The sequence below is a fragment of the Pristiophorus japonicus genome, chromosome 4, assembly GCF_044704955.1.
Source record: "Pristiophorus japonicus isolate sPriJap1 chromosome 4, sPriJap1.hap1, whole genome shotgun sequence".
Lineage (NCBI taxonomy): Eukaryota > Metazoa > Chordata > Chondrichthyes > Pristiophoridae > Pristiophorus > Pristiophorus japonicus.
Genome location: NC_091980.1, coordinates 225,688,550 through 225,706,768, shown reverse-complemented (window position 1 = coordinate 225,706,768; position 18,219 = coordinate 225,688,550). Strand labels below are relative to the sequence as shown.

The window sequence follows — 18,219 nt, the reverse complement described above, 5'->3', positions numbered from 1 at the left end:
TGGCTTTGCAGTAACGTTTCGTGAACTACTAAGATCATTGAAAGGCCTGGGTGCAGCCATGCACCTTTGTGCAGTGCTTGTCAGTGTTTGCAGCACCTCAATGCTGCAAGTTGGCCATAGTCCCTTTAAAGAAACCGGCTGATGGCATGTCATCAAATGACGTCATCAGACCCGTCCGCAGCTTTCTTCTTCATTATCAACTACACAGCCGATTTTAGTATCATCTGCAAACTTCTTAATCATACCCCCTATATTCAAGTCTAGATCATTGATGTATATCACAAAAAGCAAGGGACCTAGTAATGAGTCCTGCGGAACTCCACTGGAAATATCCTTCCAGTCACAAAAACACCCATCAACCATTATCCTTTGCTTCCTGCTTCCAAGCCAATGTTGGATCCCACTTGCTACTTTGCTCTGGGTCCCATGGGCTTTTACTTTTATGACCAGTCTACAAAGTGGGACCTTATCAAAAGCCTTGCTAAAACTTTGGCGGAAAGGATTCGAGCTGGTGGTGCGGGCATCCCAGCATTCATCGCACCGGCAGCGTACGGCACTCTTATCGAAGCAGGAGGGGTGCCAATCATGAACAACAAGGATGGCAGCATCTGCATTGCAAGTGAACCTAGAGAGGTGTTGGAATTCAATGGTCAACACTACATCATGGAGCGAGGGATCACAGGGGATTTTGCGCTGATCAAGGCCTGGAAGGCGGCTTGGGCTGGGAATGTTGTATTCCGGAAAACTGTATGGAACTTCAACCAGCCCATGTGTAAAGCTGCCAAAGTGACTGTGGTGGATGTCGAGGAGATTGTTGAGACTGGGGCGTTTGCCCCTGAAGACGTACACATATCCAGTATATACGTGCAGAGAGTCATAAAGGGCAAGCGGTAGGAGAAGCGGATTGAGAGACTAACTCTTTGAAAGCTGGGAGATTGCAACCCCAAGCCCATGACTGAAGCTAACATTGTGAGGGATTGGCTCATTCACAGAGCAGCACTCGAGTTCAAGGACGGTATGTATGCAAACCTGTGTATTGGAATGCCGATGCTGGCCAGCAACTTCATCCGGCTGGACATCACCGTGCACCTGCAGAGTGAGAACGACATTCTGGGATTGGGCCCATATCCGGTTGAGGGAGAGGAAGACGCGGACCTGATTAATGCAGGTAGATGGTCACCGTGCTGCCGGGCGCTTCCTTCTTCTCCAGCGACAAGTCCTTTGCCATGATCCGAGAGGAGCACATGAATTTGACGATGCTCGATGGGATGCAGGTGTCTAAGATTGGTGATCTGGCCTATTGGATGATTTTGGGTAAGATGGTGAAGGGGATGGGCAGAGCCATGGACCTAGTGGCCAGTGCCGCCATGTAAGTGGTGGTTACCATGGAGCACTCGGTGAAGGTTGGAGCACACAAGATCCTGGACAAGTGTAACTTGCCGCTAACTGGATTGGGCTGTGTGAATCGCATCATCACCGAGAAGGCTGTCTTTGATATTAAGAACTAAGGATCTGATTGAAGTATTTGAAGGAGTAACTGTTGAAGAGTTTCGGATGTGACTTCAGTGTGTCACCAAACCTACGGCCAATGCTACAGGTCTGAATGGAATGGAGGCCTGCCTGACCACAGAGAGGCTTCCACCAGGCTTTGGAAATCTCTGCAATGTAGCCAGGATCACACCGGGAAATAAACCAGTGCCCCAACTACACAGGGGTGAGGGCGGGGCGGAGCATGGTTTCGATTTTAATGAATGTTAATAGTTTTTGAAATGGTTGTATTTTTCTACCATATCTCAGGGTAATTTTACTGCAGCCCTCAGGGAAGCGCATTTGAGTGGTTCCTCAAAGGCCGCTAGTCCTCGGGCCATTGGAAGTGCCGAGTCTGTGAATTTACCCTGTAGAAATGTTGTAAGGGTTTGAGGCAGGGCCATTTGCCTCCCTCAACATGGTTCACCAAGTGCCGATCGGCCCTTTAAAGGCTGCTGGGACACATTTTTCACACACAAATTGTTATGTATGCAACCCTATGTAACCAGTATCCTACCGCCACCCAAGGGCGTACCTGTTGGAGCCCCAAGGGATCCCAGTATGCCTTGGGAGCACTGTATATAAGCAGGCCTCCCATGCTGTACCAACTCTCTGGAGTTAGAATAAAGGAACTAAGGTCACACTTACTCACGTCTACTGTACTCAGTTACATTAATTTATTATGAACATAACAACTGGCGATGAGATAACGAACCATCACGCGAAAATGCAGAGAACTGTTGGTATCCTGGAGAAATTCTCAGAATGTGACGATTGGGAAGCCTTCGTGGAGCGACTTGACCAATACTTTGTGGCCAATGAGCTGGAAGGGGATGAGAACGCTGCCAAAGGAAGGGCGATCCTCCTCACCGTCTGCGGGGCAACAACCTATGGCCTCATGAAGAATCTTCTTGCTCTGGTGAAACCAACAACCAAATCGTATGAAGAACTGTGTACACTGGTCCAGGAGCACCTAAATCCGAAGGAGAACGTTCTGATGGCAAGGTATCGATTTTACACATGTCAACGGTCTGAAGGCCAGGAAGTGGTGAGCTACATCAGCGAACTAAGGCGCCTTGCAGGATATTGCGAATTCGATGGATTCCTGGAGCAAATGCTAAGAGACTGTTTTGTGCTTGGCATTGGCCATGAGGTTACCCTTCGTAAACTATTGACAGTTGAAACACTGAAACTGAGCAAAGCCATAACGATAGCCTAGGCATTTATGTCCACCAGCGATAACACCAAACAAATTTTGCAGCATAAAGAGGTTTCGGCCAGTACTGTACACAAAGTAACGTCGTTTTCAGGCAGGAATGCATATGGCAGTACGCCTGTAGCCTGTAGCTGCATGACCTCAGATGATCCAGAGTCCGCCATAAAACGATAATGCAAGGCAGTTAACACCTTGTTGGTGCTGCGGAGGTGATCATCAAGCCCATCAATGCCGCTTCAAACACTATGTGTGCAAAGGCGGTGGAACAATGGGACACCTCCAGCGAATGTGTAGACGAGCTGCAAACCCTGCAAACCACCGCGTTGCAGAGGAGGATCAATCCATGGTGGATCAGGCTGAACTAGAGACTCGAACCGAGGAGGCAGAAGTGTACGGGGTACACACCTTCACCACGAAATATCCACTGATCATGTTAAAAGTCGCACTGGACGGAATTCCAGTGTCCATGGAACTGGACACGGGTACGAGTCAATCTATCATGAGCAAAAAGACCTTTGACAGGCTGTGGTGCAACTAGGCACACAGGCCCAAGCTTAGCCCCATTCATACCAAGCTGAGAACTTACACTAATGAGCTGATCCCTGTAATTGGCAGCGCAGCAGTAAAAGTCTCCTATAATGAAGCAATGCAAGAACTCCCACTATGGATTGTACCAAGAGATGGCCCCACACTTCGGCAGAAGCAGGCTGGAAAAAATCTGCTGGAACTGGGACGACATCCGAGCGCTCTCATCTGTTGACAACGCCTCATGTGCCCAGGTTCTGAGCAAGTTTTAGTCATTGTTTGAACCAGGCATCGGAAGTTTCTTGGGAGCGAAGATACAGATCCACTTGGTTCGCGGTACACGACCCATCCACCACAAAGCATGGGCAGTGCCATATATGATGTGAGAGAAAGTGGCGATCGAGCTAGACAGGCCACAGCTAGCAGGCATTATTGCGCCGGTGGAGTTCAACGAGTGGGCCAGTCCGATGCACGGTCAGAATTTGTGGGGACTATAAAGTAACGAGTAACCATTTCTCGCTGCAGGACCAGTACCTGCTACCCAAGGCAGGCGACCTATTTGCGACCCTGGAAGAAAGACATTCACCAAGTTGGACCTGACCTCGGCCTACATGACGCAGGGAGCTGGCGGAATCTTAGAAAGGCCTCACCTGCATCAACATGCACAAAGGTCTGTACATCGACAATAGATGCCCGTTTGGGATTCGATCGGCCGCGGCTATTTTTCAGAGGAACATGGAGAGCCTGCTAAGGTCGGTTCCACGCACCGTGGTTTTCCAGGACGACATATTGATCACAGGTTGGGACACCATCGAACACTTGAAGAACCTGGAAGAGGTTCTAAGTCAGTTAGATCATGTGGGACTCAGGTTGAAATGCTCAGAGTATGTTTTCCTGGCACCAGAGGTCGAGTTCTTAGGGAGAAGAATCGCGGCAGACGGCATCAGTCCCACCGAAGCTAAGACGGAGGCCATCAAGAACATACCGAGACCACAGAACGTGATGGAGCTGCGGTCATTCCTGGGACTCCTCAATTATTTTGGTAATTTCCTAACCGGGTTAAGCACCTTGCTAGAACATGTGTGGCTACGCAAAGGAGCTAACTGGGTATGGGGGATGTAAGGTCCTTACTCTGCAGTATGAAACCACACGAGGCACATTCTGGGGACAAGGTCACTCTTTGACCTTAACTCTTTATTCACAGGACTCCAAAGACGATGACCCTGAATGGGACCTCCCTTTTTATACCTGTGTGATCAGGTAAGGAGTGTATCCCACAAGTTCACCCCTTGTGGTCAAGGTGTGCATCTACGTTGAGTGTATACAGTAAGACAGTGGTGTTACATTGTGGTTACATACATGACATCACCTCCCCCCCGCCAAAATTATTAATCGGATCATAGGTTTAGTCTTTCAGGTGGTCTATGCTCCCTCGTGGAGCGCCGCAGTTGGGGCTCTGGTTGTTGGACACTGACATGAGTGTCTGTCATCTGTGGTGATTCCGACTTCTCCGGGCTGACCGCAGGGACTGTGCATTCTTCTGATTGCTCTTGTTGCTCGTTCACTGGCGATAGTGTGAGCTCCATCTCATGGTCTTCTTCAGGTTCCTCTGTGTCAATGCTGAACCTTTTTTTTACTTGGTCCAGATGTTTACGGCATATCTGACCATTGTTGAGTTTTACCACGATGACCCTATTCCCCTCTTTGTCAATTACACTACCCTCAAGCCATTTGGGCCGACGGTGTGATTGAGGAGGAATACAGGATCATTTATTTCTATACATGTCCCCCTCGAATTACGGTCTTGGTATTCGTTTTGTGACTTGCGCTTGCCCTCAATGATGTTGGTCAGAACTGGGTGAATGAGCGACAACCGAGTTTTGAGTGTCCGTTTCATTAGTAGCTCTGCGGGCGGGACCCCCTTGAGCGACTGCGGTCGGGATCTATAGGCCAGCAGGAGTCGCGATAGGCTGCATTGTAGGGAGGGTCCTTGAATCCTGAGCATACCTTGCTTAATGATTTGGACCGCACGCTCCACCTGGCCATTGGAGGCCGGCTTGAACAACGCAGTCCTGACGTGGTTAATGCCATTGCCCGACATAAACTCTTGGAATTCGTAGCTTGTGAAACATGGGCCATTATCACTAACCAGGATGTCCGGCAAGCCATGGGTTGCAAAGATCGCATGTAGGCTTTTCACGGTGTTGGATGACATGCATGAATTCAGAATGATGCACTCGATCCATTTCGAGTACGCATCTACCACAATAAGGAACATCTTTCCCATTAATGGGCCCACGAAGTCAACATGAATGTGTGACCATGGCCTGGTGGGCCACGGGCTGAGCGGGGCCTCCCTAGGGGCATTACCCAGCTGGGCACACGTCGTGCACCTGCGAACACGGTATTCCAGGTCTGAATCAATTTCAGGCCACCAAATGTGTGACCGGGCAATGGCCTGGGTGCTCGCTGTAGAGTTCCCTGATGAATGCCTCCCTGCCCTTCTGGGGCATAATGACCCGGCTGCCAAATAGTAGGCAGTTGGCTTGGATGGAGAGCTCATCCATCCGTCTGTGGAACGGTCTGACCTCCTCAGGGCATGCTCCGTGTGCGGGCACCCAATCCCCAGTCAGGACACATTTCTTAACAGGGATAGCAACGGATCTCTGTCCAGATTTTGATCTGGTGGGCTGTGATGGGGGAGCCTGTGCTGTCAAAGGCATCGACAGCCATGAACATCTCAGTGCTTTGCTCTGTTGCCCCCTCAGTGGTGGCCAGTAGAAGCCTGCTGAGCGCGTCAGCGCAATTTTCAGTGCCGGGCTGGTGCCAGATGGAGTACTCATAAGCAGCCAGCGTGAGAGTCCATCGCTGTATGCGAGCTGATGCGTTGGCATTGACAGCCTTGCTGTCTGACAACAGGGATGTTAATGGCTTGTGGTCTGTCTCTAATTCAAACTTCCTACCAAAGAGGTACTGATGCATTTTTTTTACACCATAGACACATGCAAGCGCTTCCTTCTCGACCATCCCATATCCCTGTTCTGCTTGAGAGCGCGACCTGGAGGCATAAGCCACATTTTGTAGTTGACCCTCAGCATTGCACTGCTGCAACACGCACCCATCCCCATAGGACGATGCATCACATGTCAGAACCAATTTTTTACAGGGGTCATACAGGGTCAACAACTTCTTTGAACAAAGTCGGTTTCGCGCCCGATCAAAAGCCCGTTCCTGACAATCCCCCCAAAACCAATCGCAACCCTTATGCAGGAGCACGTGTTGCGGCTCCAACAACGTGCTCAAGTTCGGCAGAAAGTTCCCGAAATAGTTCAACAATCCCAGGAATGAACGCAACTCCGATGTGATGCAAGGCCTGGATGCTCGTCGAATCACCTCTGTTTTGGATTTGGTGGGCTGAATCCCATCTGCAACAACCCTCCTGCCCAGGAACTCAACCTCAGGAGCTAAGAACACACATTTAGACTTCTTGAGTCGCAGGCCTACTCAGTCCAGTCAGCGTAGCACCTCCTCCAGGTTGTGGAGGTGTTCCTCGATGTCTCGACCCGTGATGAGGATGTCGTCCTGGAATACGATCGTTCCAGGAATGGATTTAAACAGGCTTTCCATGTTTCGTTGAAAAATTGCGGCCGCTGATTGAATGCCAAACGGGCACCTGTTATAAACGAACATTCCCATGTGCGTGGTGATGGTGGTCAGTAGTTTAAATTCGTTGGCCAGTTCCTGGGTCATATAGGCTGAGGTGAGGTCCAACTTGGTGAACAGCTTGCCGCCTCCCAGCGTGGCGAACAGGTCCTCCGCTCTCGGGAGCGGGATTGATCTTGTAGGGACACCCGATTGATGGTGGCTTTGTAGTCACCACAGATCCTGACAGAGCCATCCGCTTTTAAGACGGGAATAATGGGGCTCGCCCAGTCGCTGAATTCAACAGGCGAGATGATGCCCTCTCGCAACAGCCAGTCCAATTCGCTCTCGATCTTTTTCTGCATCACATGCAGCACTGCTCTGGCTTTGTGGTGCACTGGCCTAGCGTCCGGGGTGATCTGTATCACTAATTTAGTGCCTTTGAAAGTCCCGACGCCAGGTTGGAAAAGTGGATCAAACTGTGAGCACGAACTTCACTCCACAGATGACATTGCGTGAACATCCGCCCATTTCCAGTTCATCTCAACTAACCAGCCCCTCTCCAACAGTGCGGGACCATTGCCCAGGACAATCCAGAGCGCCAGCCAATTCACTAACCCATTGTGTTTGACAGCCAACATTGCACTGCCGAGCACTGGAATGATTTCTTTAGTGTAAGTCCTTAATTGTGTCTCAATACGTGCTAATTTGGGTCTACTGGCTTTAAGTGGTCATAGCTTCTCCAATTGCTGAATGCCCATGAGTGACTGGCTTGCCCCAGTTTCCAGCTCCATGCATACTGGGATACCGTTTAATAAAACCCTCATCATCATTGGTGGCATTTTGGTGTATGAACTGTGAATATTCGCCATATGGACCCGCTGAACCTCGGCATCCATCGATTTGCCCCAAAGGTCATCCTGCCTCAAAGAACCCTCTTCTGGTCCATCCGCCTCATATATTAGTCTGGTTGCAGACTTCCTGCACATTCGAACTAAGTGGCCACTGAGATTGCAGTTCCTGCAGACAAACTGTTGAAATCTGCAAGATCTAGCCGAGTGTTTTCCCCCACACCTCCAGCATGAGTTAAAGTGTCCATTGTTGGGAACAAAGGGACTATGGTCAAGCATTCCACGCTGACTGTCCCTTTGACTGCTCTTAAGTACCCTATTAGTGGGTGTCAATGGCCCCATCCCGGGCCGCATTGTCCACTATGATGGCGTGAATGTCCGTTCAGCCTGCCATTGTCTCTGTTGAAGTCCTACTCTGGGGTCTATTGCTGCCTGGGGAGTGTCGGACTGCCCCTGCCTGCCTGCAGGGCTCTGAGTCGCATTGATGATGTTGACTCCCTGATTCATCACCGTGTTAGAGGCAGAATTGCGCGCGTATATTATTTTCGTCTCTTCCTCCCCCGCCATGAAAGTTTTAGCTATCAACGCCGCCGCTTCTTGTTCTCAATTAATTTGCGGAAAATTCCAGCATGAGCGATGCCCTCGATAAAGAAGTCCCTTCGCATCTCCCCCCTGCAGGCGTCTGTGAACTTACAGAGGCTGGTCAAACGCCGGAGGTCCGCTAAGAAGTCCGGTATGCTCTGTCCTTCACGACGTCGGTGGGTGTAGAATATGTGTTCCATATGTATGCTACTCGCCAGTTTGTGGTGCTCCCTGATCAATTTGCTAAGTTCTTCAAAGGTTTGTCCGCCAGCTTTTCGGGTGCTATTAAGTCCTTCAAGAGCGCGTAAGTCTTTGGTCCACAGCTGGTCAAAAGATGAGCCCTTCGCTTGTCGGCCGCTGCATCCCCCAGCCATTCTTTCGTCACGAAGCTTTGTTGAAGCCTCTCGACAAAATCATCCCAGTCTTCCCCAACACGGTACCTTTCCTCTGTGCTACTTGTGGCCATTCTCGTGGGTCATGAATTCCAGTTTCTCGTCGCCAATGTAAGGTCCTTACTCTACAGCATGAAACCACATGAGGCACATTCTGGGGACAAGCTCACTCTGTGACCTTAACTCTTTATTCACAGGACTCCAAAGACGATGACCCTGAATGGGACCTCCCTTTTTATACCTGTGTGATCAGGTAAAGAGTGTCTCCCACAAGTTCACGCCTTGTGGTCAAGGTGTGCATCTACGTTGAGTTTATACAGTAATACAGTGGTGTTATGTTGTGGTTACATACATGACAGGGGAAATCACAAAAGACTGCTTTTGAGAAAGCCAGAAATCTGTTATGTTCTAACAAACTGCTTGTTCTGTATGACCCTTGTAAACGTTTAGTGCTAGCTTGCGATGCATCTTCATACGGGGTCGGGTGTGTGTTACAACAAGCAAACGAATCGGGAACATTGCAACCGGTCACCTATGCATCCAGGAGTTTGTCCAAGTCCGAAAGGGCCTACAGCATGATTGAAAAAGAAGCTCTGGCATGCGCTTACGGGGTAAAAAAAATGCACCAGTATCTGTTTGGGTTTAAGTTCGAGTTAGAAACTGACCATAAGCCGCTCATATCGCTATTCTCAGAGAACAAAGGCATCAATATCAATGCCTCTGCTCACATCCAAAGATGGGCGCTCACGCTGTCTGCGTATAACTATGTAATTCGCCACAGGCCAGGCACAGAAAACTGTGCTGATGTCCTCAGATGGCTCGCATTGCCCATCACCGGGGTGGAAATGGCACAGACTGCAGATTTGCTCTTGGTGATGGATGCATTTGAAAATGAAAAGTCACCCGTTACGGCCCGCCAGATCAGGACCTGGACCAGCCAGGATCCTTTACTGTCCCTTGTAAAAAACTGTGTCCTCCATGGGAGCTGGCCCAGCGTCCCAGCGGAGATGCATGAAGAGGTCAAATCGTTCCAGCGGCGCAAAGACAAAATGTACATACAGGCGGACTGTGGGGTAATCGCATGGTTTTGCCTAAGAAAGGCAAGGAAACGTTCATACACGACTGACACAGTACCCACCTAGGCATAGTAATGATGAAAGCAATCGCCAGATCCCATGTGTGGTGGCCCGGCATCGTCTCAGATTTGGAGTCTTGCGTGCGCCAATGCAACACTTGCTCTCAACAGAGCATTGCACCCAGGGAGGCACCGCTAAGTTTGTGGTAATGGCCCTCCAAACCGTGGTCTAGGATCCACGTTGACTTTGCGAGCCTGTTTCTAGGCAAAATGTTTTTGGTTGTTGTGGATGCTTATTCAAAATGGATTGAGTGTGTAATAATGTCTGTAAGCACGTCCTCTGCCACCATCGAAAGCCTAAGAGCCATGTTCACCACGCGCGGCCTGCCTGATGTTCTTGTCAGCAACAATGGGCCGTGCTTCACCAGTGCTGAATTCAAGGAATTCATGACCCACAATGGGATCAAGCACATCACATCTGCCCCATTCAAGCCCACATCCAATGGGCCAGGCAGAACTGGCAGTCCAAACCATCAAGCAAAGTTTGAAACGCGTGTCGGAAGGCTCCCTGCAGACCCGCCTGTCCTGAGTCCTGCTCAGCTACTGCACCAGACCCCACTTGCTCACCGGGGTTCCCCCAGCTGAACTGCTCATGAAAAGGGCGCTCAAAACAAGGCTCTATCTTGTCCACCCTGATCTCCATGGTCACGTCGAGGACAGGTGGCATCAACAAAGCATTTACCATGATCGCTCAAACTTGTCACGTGATATTGAAGTCAATGACCCTGTATTCGTACTCAACAATGGACATGGTCCCAACTGGCTTGCTGGCACTGTCATAGCCAAAGAAGGGAGTAGGGTGTTTCAGGTCAAACTCACAAATGGACTAACTTGCAGAAATCATTTGGACCAAACCAAACTGTAATTCACAGACAGCCATGAACAACCCGTAAAAGACACCACCAACTTCGACCCTCCAATACACACACAAGTGGCAAACGACATTACGGTTGACCACGAAGTTGAACTCACCATCCCCAGCAGCCCGGCAAGGCCAGCTGCACAGCAGCCCACCGAAGAACCAACCAACTCACCTACACCTACATTTGTACCGAGACGAACGACTAGAGAGCAAAAGGCCCCAGATCGTCTCACCCGGCAAATAAGTGGACTATTAACTTTGGGAGGGAGTGATGTTATGAATGCAACCCTATGTAACCAGTGTCATACTGCCATCAGAGGACATACCTGTTGGAGTCCCAAGGGATCCCTTGGGAGCACTGTGTATAAGCAGGCCTCCCATGCTGTACCAACACTCTGGAGTTAGAATAAAGAAGCTAAGGTCACACTTACTCATGTCTACAGTACTCAGTTAGATTACTTTATTATGAACATAACACAAATGACAATATGGAAATTGGCCATTCCGTCCAACCAGTCTGTTTATATTTCAAATGAGCAGCAGTCCAATGTGCCTGCTCACGACCTCTCCGCGGTGATGTTAAAACCCCACGTTCCTCTCCCTTGGGCCTTGTGTAACCGGCGGCGAAACCGAGCCAGAATTGCTGAATTTGCAAAGGCCCGGTATTTGACCCCAGGCCTCCGAGCCCTGGCGAATCTGGCAGCTTTAGCTCACTGCGACCTTCGACCCCGCTGGGAAGGGGCGGCACTGACACAGCGTTTACAAAATGGCAGAGGGGATTGTCGCCCAGGCGGAGCGTAAATCCCAATTGGCGCCCAGGTGCCTCAACGGAACCTCTGTGGGAAAACCAGCTCCTTCTGGCAAAGTCGAAGCAGAAAATTCCAGACACTCCCAGCAGCTCCGTCGGTGAGGGAGAGAGAGAGAGACGGCCGCTTAACGTCTTGGTTGCTGAATTCTTCAGGGTGTGCGCCTGAATCGCTGGCCCAGTGTGTCCACACTGCGTGATCCCTGACCCCCGACCCCTGACACGGGGGTCGCCCAGTTGGGTTTTGCGCTGCAGTTTCCTGCGCCATGTTTTGGGGTTGGAGATTTGCAAAGGGTTATTCTTGGCTACTGTTGCCGCACTGCCGGATAAATCTCGCAGCAGATCTCCAGCAACCGATTGTCTGGGTGACTCCGGGCAATTAATGGGAGTTTCAGCTTTCTCCCCTCGCCCATTGTCCTCCTCATTCGCTTTCATGGCTGGAGAATCGAGGGCAGAGGGGCAGATTGCTGGTTTCCACCAGGCCTCCGAGACACCCTGGTATTCCCCCCCGGAGCAGCAGCCCACACATATCGGAAACATGCATTTATATACGGGGCCTTCAGCGTCCCAAGGCGCTTCTTACAGTGTAACTCAAACAGCATTTTACACCGAGCCACACCAGGTGACCAGAAACATAACTGGCCTGTGACACTGCTCCAACCCAGCTGCTGTGCGTTTCTGCAATGTTATCATTTTTATTTCCGATTTCTCGCTGAACATTTTTGTGTTCTGTGAACATCTTTGTGTGTGTGTGTTTCTCTGTGTGTGTGTGTGTGTGTGTGTGTGTGTGTGTATGGCCAGTAGGGAGGGATTATTAAAATCTCTAGCCGGCCGTTGAGTAACGTTCTGCACTGAATATTCAAGATCTCAAGTGGTGCCTGCTTATGGTTAGAAGATGCTTTAAATTATTGTCTGTTTCTGTGTGTGTGTGTGTGTGTGTGTGTGTGTGTTTGGGTGGTGGCCCAGCCCTGAAATCAGCGCGGTCCCGGCCTGGAAGACTATCAGCAGGCCGGGGCCATTGGAGGGAGCAGCGTGCGGCGGCACACCACTGCAGGGAGCAGGAGGGTGACGGCTACGAAGCCAGGTCACTGATTGCAGTGCGGGCAGGCACAGCAGGAGGGGCGAAGGAGTGGCAAGAGTACGTTGCGGGGAGTGACCGGGGCCCAGGAGAGGTGTGAATCTGGGTCCAGAAGAGTCGAGGGCCCAGGAGCAACACGGGCCAGCCACACTGCGATATGTGTGCTCACTAGGTCCGTGCAGCAGAGCTGGTCTCCAGTTAGTCTTGGGTAATCCTTGCCACTGGACCGAGACCGAGCTGTGTCAAGCCCGTGTGGTGGCTGGTGTGCAACGACCACCACACGTTAAAACAATCCAAGCACAGGCATCTTCCACCCTTCACGATGTAGTTCGGGATCTGGAATATTAGGTTCTTCATTGAAACACCTGTGAACTCATCCCTTTTTTGGCAATGGAAGCAAGTCATCCTCATTTCGAGGGACTGCCTATGATGATGATATCAAAAGCCTTGCTAAAATGCATATACACTACATCATACGCTTTGCCTTCATCGACCCTCCTGGTTACCTCCTCGAAAAATTCAAGATTAAGATCAAAGAGGAAATGATGTTCAAGCGAGACTTGTGGAGAGTATGGAGCTTTGTCCTTTGTTCTCTAAACCTCTGAAATTGATGCAGACACAGGCTCTAAAGAGGGTGCAGTTCTATTTTCCAGGTATCGGGAGGAGTTTATGCAACTGGCGCACGGGCGACCTGGGGCTGGTCATCCAGGACCAGAACTTACTTGCGACAGGATCAGGGAGGTAGCATGGTGGCCCTATTTCAGGGAAGATGTGGAAGATTATTCGAAAAACTGCCTGATCTATGCAGCTAATAATCCAGAACCCCATAGGAACAAAACACCTTTAGGCCATACCCGCCGATCCGAAGGACCTTGGCAATGTATCCAGATTGATTTTATCGGACAATTGCCCACCTCCGGGAAAGGTAACAAGTTTTGCCTGGTCCTGGTGGATAATTTCATTGTGGGTGGAGGTGTTCCCCTGCAAGTCTGTAACCGCATTAGGGACTGCTAAGATTCTAGTTAGGGAAGTGTTCTCCGGGTGGGGGCTCCCCAAAGTGGTAGAGCCAGATCAGGGAAGCCATTTTACGGGACAGGTGATGCAAGCTACTCTGAAGCTGTTAGGGATTGAGGGGAAAAGGCATGTGGTCCATAATCTCCAGACGCTGGAATTGCAGAGAGAATGAACTGGACTCTCAAGCTAGCCCTTCAGAAAGAATTAGAAGAGCAGCCCTAGAGGTGGGATGAAGTGCTTCCTCTGCTCCTCATGGGGATACGGAGCAGCAAGTCCAAAGGGACGGGGTATTCCCCACACGAGTTGGTAACGGGGCGACCCATGTGCATGCCTCCCCATTTAGTGGTCCCTACTCTTACTGAAAAAGAGCTGAAAGAGGCAAACAGAGACAAGTTTGTGAAGGAGTTGTGCAAGCTCTTAAGGGAACTCAACCTGAATGCTGTGCATAACATTGGGAATGCATATCAGTGCAACCGGTTCTATTTAGCCCCAAGTAAACCACAGGATTGGGATGTAGGAGACCGGATGAAGGTGTGTAACTATGCGAGGGTGGGGGTGTTTGAACGCCTGTATAAAGGACCGTATAGTATAATAGACAAGGCTAGCCTTATGGTATATGCAGTACAACTCCCTATGGTTCCACAATAATCAGATGAAGCTGAACCGATCAGAAGGAAGGCCAAAATGGCTACCATTATGACTATGATTGGCCGAGTTCCACCCATACGGCTCAATTTTCCCCAATGATTTTTTTTAAAGTATTTGAAGAGTTACGCCTGTTTTTTTGGAGCCTGACAATACCAAAAAAAAGTTGAAAGTTTCCCTTTGTAATTTTTGCATTTGGCGCCGCGCAGCCTGCCCTTTAGTTTTGGGGGGTGGAGCCTGAGGGCTGTGCCGAAAAAAGGAGGCCCCCACTCTTCTGCGCATGCGGGAAAAAAAAATGACGTTTTCTACGTGACTGGTATGGGCGCGCATGCCCAGTGCACCTCCCACTCTGCATTCAGACATTTTTAAAGAGCCAGCTGTGTGTGAGAACTTTACTTCTGAGTGGAAAAATCGGAGCTGCAATATGCAACGCAGCTCAAGGACCAAGAATTTCGAACAGGATGAAGTGGAGGCTCTGGTTACTGTGATTGAGGCCAGATGGCATGATCTGGAAACTAGAAGAGGTCACAAAAAAGATTCACCCAAAGAAATGAAGAAGCGCTGGAACCAACTTGCAAAAGATTACTGTGCAATGGTGACCACTCCGAGGTCCGGAGGCCAGTGCAAAAAGAAATGGCAGGACCTTAGTCAAGCAGTTGGTGTAAGTAATAATTTTTTTAATTCAATTGAATTGCAATTGTAAATGTGACCATCTGTATATGTCACACCCAATAGAAAGACATCCGCTCTAAAAAGGTTTATTTTCATTTTTGCAGAGGAAGAAACATAGAAACATAGAAAATAGGTGCAGGAGTAGGCCATTCGGCCCTTCGAGCCTGCACCACATTTCAATAAGATCATCGTTGATCATTCACCTCAGAACCCCTTTCCTGCTTTCTCTCCATACCACTTGATCCCTTTAGCCGTAAGGGCCATATTTTAACTCCCTCTTGAATATATCCAATGAACTGGCATCAACAACTCTCTGCGGTAGGGCATTCCACAGGTTAACAACTCTCTGAGTGAAGAAGTTTCTCCTCATCTCAGTCCTAAATGGCTTACCCCTTATCCTTAGACTATGTCCCCTGGTTCTGGACTTCCCCAACATCGGGAACATTTTTCCTGCATCTAACCTGTCCAGTCCCGTCAGATTTTAATATGTTTCTATGAGATCCCCTCTCATCCTTCTAAACTTCAGTGAATTCAGGCCCAGTCGATCCAATCTCTCCTCATATGTCAGTCCTGCCATTCCGGGAATCAGTCTGGTGAACCTACGCTGCACTCCGTCAATAGCAAGAACATCCTTCCTCAGATTAGGAGACCAAAACTGAACACAATATTCCAGATGAGTCCTCACTAAGGCCCTGTACAACTGCAGTAAGACCTCCCTGCTCCTATACTCAAATCCCCTAGCTATGAAGGCCAACATAACATTTGCCTTCTTCACCGCCTGCTGTACCTGCGTGCCAACTTTCAATGATTGATGCACCATGACACCTAGTTAGCCATGAGTGTTTTTTCTGGATTTAACACTATTGTTAATTTCCCTTGTTAGCCACGAGTGAGCCACCTTCCTCGTTTTATCTTTACTCCAGACAGGGATGTACAATTGTTGAAGTTCATCCATGTGATCTTTAAATGTTTGCCATTGCCTATCCACCATCAACCCTTTAAGTATCACTCGCCAGTCTATTCTAGCAAATTCACGTCTCATACCATCGAAGTTACCTTTCCTTAAGTTCAGGACCTTAGTCTCTGAATTAACCGTGTCACTCTCCATCTTAATAAAGTATTCTACCATATTATGGTTACTCTTCCCCAAGGGGCCTCGCGCAACAAGATTGTTAATTAGTCCTTTCTCATTACACATCACACAGTCTTGGATGGCCAGCCCTCCAGTTGGCTCCTCGACATATTGGTCTAGAAAACCATCCCTAATACACTCCAGGAAATCTTCCTCCACCGTGTTGCTACCAGTTTGGTTAGCCCAATCAATATGTAGATTAAAGTCGCCCATGATAACTGCTGTACCTTTATTGCACACATCCCTAATTTCTTGTTTGATGCTGTCCCCAACCTCACTACTATTGTTTGGTGGCCTGTACACAACTCCCACTAGCGTTTTCTGCCCCTTGGTATTCCACAGCTCCACCCATACAGATTCCACATCATCCAAGCTAATGTCCTTCCTTACTATTGCATTAATTTCCTCTTTAACCAGCAACACCACCCTGCCTCCTTTTCCTTTGAGTCTATTCTTCCTAAATGTTGAATACCCCTGGAAGTTGAGTTCCCAGCCTTGGTTAGCCTGGAGCCATGTCTCCGTGATGCCAATTACATCATATCCGTTAACTGCTATCTGCGCAGTTAATTTGTCCACTTTATTCCAAATACTCCTTGCATTGAGACACAGAGTCTTCAGGCTTGTCTTTTTAACGCCCTTTGCCCCTTTAGAATTTTGCTGTAATGTGGCCCTTTTTGATTTTTGCCTTGGGTTTCTCTGCCCTCCACTTTACTTTTCTTCTTTCTATCTTTTGCTTCTGCCCCCATTCTACTTCCCTCTGTCTCCCTGCATAGGTTCCCATCCCCTGCCATATTTGTTTAACCCCTCCCCAACAGCACTAGCAAACATTCCCCCTCGGACATTGGTGCCCCAAGGAAGGTGGCACATAACAAAAGGGAAAGAACTCGAACAGCAGGAGGCTTGGCAAATCTGCAGCCACTGACACCCGTGGGAGAGAGGTCGCTGCTTTGACAGGTCCTGCCTGGAGAAAAGAAACCAACATTGCACAAGCTGGACCCACACTTGAGGGAGAGGGTAAGTCTTGCAGATTCCACAGTCTGGCTTTGCTAAATGTTAAGTACTGCACGGGCTAGCCATGCTTCGGTTCATAGGGATGCCTCCATCAGCTACACTTCGGTTGATGCAATGTGCTATCAATCATTGTGGTCCTGCAAATGAGCCTGATGCCTGCGCTGTGTGAGCCTACTCATGCCACCCTGGCCCTCCTCTGCTGCTAACCATTTGTCTGTTCTGTTATATTTTGCAGAACTTGAGGCCAACCCTGACGAGGCTGAAGCCAATGCAGAAGAAGATTCAGACGCGGATGAACCTGAAGAGGAGAACATCTTCCAAACTGACCTTCCAGACAAAGAGTGCGGGTGAGGGGGAGAGTGAGAAGGAGGGGGAGGATGAAGCCCCCCACTGTTGTACTCACTCTGGAGGAGGTGCTGGTGTCATCCATTTAGGTGTCAGCCCCTTTCCTGAGTGGTGCAAATGTTGGGACATTTCCTGGTTTCACACTGTCCGAGGATGCGAGTTCCAGTGGGGTGCAGCGAGCCACACCCAGGGTGAGGAGAGCTCGAAGGATAAGGGGTAAGCCATTTAGGACCGAGATGCGGAGGAACTTCTTCACCCAGAGAGTGGTGAACCTGTGGAATTCTCTACCACAGAAAGTTGTTGAGGCCAATTCACTAAATATATTCAAAAAGGAGTTAGATGAGGTCCTTACTACTAGGGGGATCAAGGGGTATGGCGAGAAAGCAGGAATGGGGTACTGAAGTTGAATGTTCAGCCATGAACTCATTGAATGGCGGTGCAGGCTAGAAGGGCCGAATGGCCTACTCCTGCACCTATTTTCTATGTTTCTATGTTTCTATGTCTATGTAACAGATGTGGTTCAGATGATGGCAATGAGTGGGGAGAGCATTGACCTTACGAGATCACATTAACCTTACGAATGATAGCACATCGGTGGGGTGGGTGATGAGGTATCGTTGACTGTTGGGAGAAGTAACAACACTCTCGCGAGAAATGGGAACACTGTCCGGGCACATTAGGGATGGAATGTTGCAGGCAGCTGATACACTGTCGGTGAACATGAGGGAGGGAATGTCGCAGGTAGCTGATACACTGTTGGTGCACATGAGGGAGGGAATGTCAGC

The 18,219-nt window shown here is 49.4% G+C and overlaps 1 pseudogene; it reads left to right on the top strand.

Moving 5' to 3' along the window:
• Positions 1-390: 390 nt before the first annotated feature.
• Positions 391-1,603, top strand: LOC139262746 (succinyl-CoA:3-ketoacid coenzyme A transferase 1, mitochondrial pseudogene; annotated as a pseudogene).
• The last annotated feature ends 16,616 nt before the right edge of the window (positions 1,604-18,219 follow it).